The following is a 4,302-nucleotide window of genomic DNA, read 5'->3' as shown; positions in this document are numbered from 1 at the left end:
AGTTGCCATCAACGTAATGGAAATGTGTGACACCTACAATAATGATCAAACACTTAAAGAAAAGACTGTAAAAAGTTTCAGTCTAATGGTGTTGTTGTTGTTGTGATAGCTCCCTACTGTTGTCATCGTTACCTTTCAACTTTCCAACACTGAAATGCCAGAATTTATTCAACAAACTGTTGTAAAGCTTTAAAGGGGCCATATTCTGCTAAATTTCTGTTTATTTTTAGTATGTAGTGTCTCTACTTTAAAGAGTCCTCTCCTACTGATGTTCAGGTGTATATCAGTATCTAGTGTCTCTACTTTAAAGAGTCCTCTCCTGCTGATGTTCAGGTGTATATCAGAATGTAGTGTCTCTACTTTAAAGAGTCCTCTCCTGCTGATGTTCAGGTGTATATCAGTATGTAGTGTCTCTACTTTAAAGAGTCCTCTCCTGCTGATGTTCAGGTGTATATCAGTATGTAGTGTCTCTACATGTCTCCATGCTTTAATGTTCAAAAAGCTCTTTATTTTTCTCATACTGCCTGTGCTGCAGCACATCTTTTCACCCTCTGTCTGAAACCAGAGCCCAGTCTGCTCTGATTGGTTAGCTGGCCGGCTCTGTAGTGATTGATCAAGCGCTTAGAGATATCTCGCCCCTTAGCCTATCACGTACGCTATAGCTAATGGAAGCGTGCAAGTGTTACATAGTGATGTAACTTTGTTACAAAAGTAAACAAAGGAATCCAATGGAGGCGTTTACAGGCAGGGGGGAGTGATTTGAGCCTTTTCAGACCATTTACATGCACACAAAACCTATATAACACACTACAGGAAAAGGAAAACCCAAACAATTATAATAGGGCCCCTTAAACAAATTAAAGACCCCCCACAGAGTAACAAACTGTAATGCAGTTTGTAAGTTGTGTATTCAGTTTGTCCATAAATGCGCAGAAATACAAAAATACATATAATAAAAGTTGCCATGGAGCCACATTTAAAGGTGTGACGGAGTGGCCTCAGACGTATCCTGTGATGTCATATCCTGCGGCGGGCTTCTTGCCGCCCTGCCCTGCCTGAGCGCTGGCCTGCGAGCTGTGGCTGGTGGTTCTCAGCCTGTTCCCCCCCGCCGCCTGCAGGGTGGGGTTGTGGTAGGTCTGTGAGGTCATCCGTGCCCCCTGTCCCGGGACCCCAGGATACGGGTACCCTCCCCCCCCAGCCGCCTCCCCGCCCCGCCTCCTCCCTGTTCCTCACAACACGACACACACAGCATCGCCCCGCCCAGCATGGAGATGAGCGAGGAGGCCAGGCCCACGTACAGAGACTCCCCCAGCTCGAACTTCATGCTGGTGGGCACGTTGGGCTGGTAGAAGGTCTGGACCACTTCATGGGTGGTCCATGCGACCGGGATGAGTGACAGGAAGCCAGCGGACAAGAACATCCCCCCGCTGGCTCCTGCCACTCGACTCTTCATGGATCCGGACCCCTCCAGGCAGAGCGTGCACTGCATCCCCAGGGCGGCCATGGCTATAGCGAGGATGGAGAGCACCACGGAGATGACCATGAGCGCGCGGGACGCCTGCAGGTTGGGGGGCAGCGCCAGCATGGAGTTGTAGGTCTCGCACTGGAAGGCCCCCGTGCTCTGGAACACACACTCCATCCAGAGGCCCCGCATGTTGGCCACCGCCGTCACGATGTTGGAGCCGATGTGCGCCGAGATCTGCCAGTACGGGAGCACCGTGGCAACCGTGGTGCCCAAAAGACCCAGCAGACCCAGGAAGAAACCCATCAGCTCCAGAGCCGCCGACGCCATGGCAACGACTGGGATGGAGAAGAGCAGAAAGCATTTGTCATTTGTGTTTAGACAGTGGATGCATTTAATAATGTCAACATTTTAGTTTCTGTAATGATTTCAACTTCCAAGAAGAACTGGGATGGAGGAGACCCAAAAGCAAAATGTTGTCATTGTTTGTTGTTTGTGTTTAGACAATGGATGTAATGTCAAAATGTACTTCCTGTAAAAGTTTCAACATCTAGATTTTAAGCCATGCTATTGAATTTGAAGAAAGCGAAACACATTAGTCCGTCAACACAATTAAAGCCACATTATTTAATGGACTGACCCAAAAGCATTGTCCTTTGTGTTTAGACAGTGGAAGCATTTCATAAATTCAGTTTCTGTAACAATTTCAAAACACAAAAGCAAAATGTTGTCATTGTTTGTGGTTTGTAATTGATAATAATTGAGTTCCGCTAACAAATCAATGGATGCCGTCAGCCGAACATAGACTTTCAATAAAAATCAAAGCCACTTTAATGTTTTTTCAATCCTATATTAGCATTTTAAATCCCCAAACAACCATCTCTGCCATCATATTCACTTTATTAGACTGTAACACTACTGCTGTTGAGAGATGAACATGTGCAATATAATCTTTTTATGAGTGGCTGCTTCTTCAATACATTCATATGAAAATGTATTTGTCTTTACTGCTACACATTTTGAATAACAGTATACATAAAGTATAAGATTAACACACTTAAATTCATTTAAAAAGATAACGTAGTCAATATAAGATGTTTGTTAGAAGGTGAAATCTAATGCAAACAGTATCAAGTTTACTGTAGCAGCTTTCAAATGAGCTGAATAAACTCTATAAGTGTTGACATTTATTTTGGTGTAATTGCCAGATAAGGTGGTTGTCATCCATTTTGGTTTTGTTGATATCATTTTGTCATTATTTTCCCTGAGAGGGTGATGTCAGAAATGGCTGTTATCTCACTCAAAATGACTGTTTACGACGTGAGAGGTCTTTACTGGTCTTCTGGTAATGACAGTGTGTAACAAACGGCGTTACCTCGGCATTAACTGTCTGGAAAACATTGGCAGAGTCCAGCCACCTGTCACTGACCGAGTTAGGCTAAAAAAACCCACTGCTGTAGGTTTTAAATCAGAAACGCTGATACAGACGTTATGGTGGACAAACTGACTCACTATTGCAACACAAGCACACGTCAGTAAACAGCTTAGATTTGCAGTGGTGGGAGAAGCACTCACATTTTTTACTCAAAAGTAGAATTAACATTTCAAGTAACACTCTTGAATTGATTAAAAATGTCTCTTAAGTAAAGGTACAAACATATACAAGCCAATGTAATCCAATTTTGAAAAGTAGAAGCAATCATTAATGCCTATACTTTCAGTGTAAGTAAATAACAGGGGAAGTATCATGGGGATACATTTTACCACCTGCATGCAGTGTCGAAAATGCATGAATTTTACATTACATATCTCTGAAGACTGTTTCTCAAAATTCGTTTTTTCTCATATTCAGAGACGGAAATCTCCACTTTAGCAGCGCTTAGATACACTTACGTTTCCATTTTGTATTTCTTTTTTATATTATTTAGGTTTCCAATGAGGGGTATGTTATCTATTATCCATAGCCTGGATTTTATCACATTTTAAAACAAACAAAAAATGCAGAAATCTATAATTGTTCTGGCTTTTGACAGTATTTACAAAAGATATCCCCTTTGTAAAAACCTTTGACTCAAAAGTCAACAAAGGAAACAAGAATTTTGAACCTAGTTGTTTCTCATATTCGGGGTCAGAAATCTCCACTTTGACGTCCCTTACATACATCAAACCTTCCAGTTTCATTCCTATCAATATTCAGCATATTCAGATTTGTGGTTTGTGCTCATTTATACAACACTTAATTCTTAAAAACACGGCACAAATCGATTACTTGTTTGGTCTTTGACCCCATTTGATGTCCAGAACCCTCTCTGTAAAACCCTTCAACCAAATAAAACATTATCTTTTAAACTGACTTTGTCTAATGTTCCCATAATGTTAGCAAATTAGCCAACATTTTTTTAAATAATGCCTAAAGTGCGTAATTAAACGTAGAAATTCTGAAAAAAAATTACAGTAATCTACTACGGAAACATCCTGTGAACATTATGTGTCCTCTGCTTGTACCTCATACACTCAAAACATTAATATGTACCACACACACACACACACACACACACACACACACACACACACACACACACACACACACACACACACACACACACACACACACACACACACACACACTTGCTGCCAAATGAAATGCATTACCTGTTATTGCAGCAGCTGATGAAAGACTCAGATGCGTAGAGGGTGTGATTCTGTGTTTAGTTCAGGATCAGAAGTTGCAGGTGGAGCAGAGGTGTTCAGATCCTTCTCTGATGTTCCTGTTTCCCGGCTTCTTCCAGCAACAAGAAATGTGTGTTTTCCTACGTGCTGTCTCAGACTCTGACTGCCTC

At 42.1% G+C, this 4,302-nt stretch overlaps 1 pseudogene; it reads right to left on the bottom strand.

The window, feature by feature from the left end:
- Positions 1-998: 998 nt before the first annotated feature.
- Positions 999-4,302, bottom strand: LOC104952974 (claudin-14-like; annotated as a pseudogene).

Source organism: Notothenia coriiceps, unplaced genomic scaffold (genome assembly GCF_000735185.1).
Source record: "Notothenia coriiceps isolate Sejong01 unplaced genomic scaffold, NC01 NC01_scaffold00020931, whole genome shotgun sequence".
Taxonomy (NCBI): Eukaryota; Metazoa; Chordata; class Actinopteri; order Perciformes; family Nototheniidae; genus Notothenia; species Notothenia coriiceps.
The sequence above is the reverse complement of the archived record's forward strand: the minus strand, read 5'-3'. Positions and strand labels throughout refer to the sequence as shown.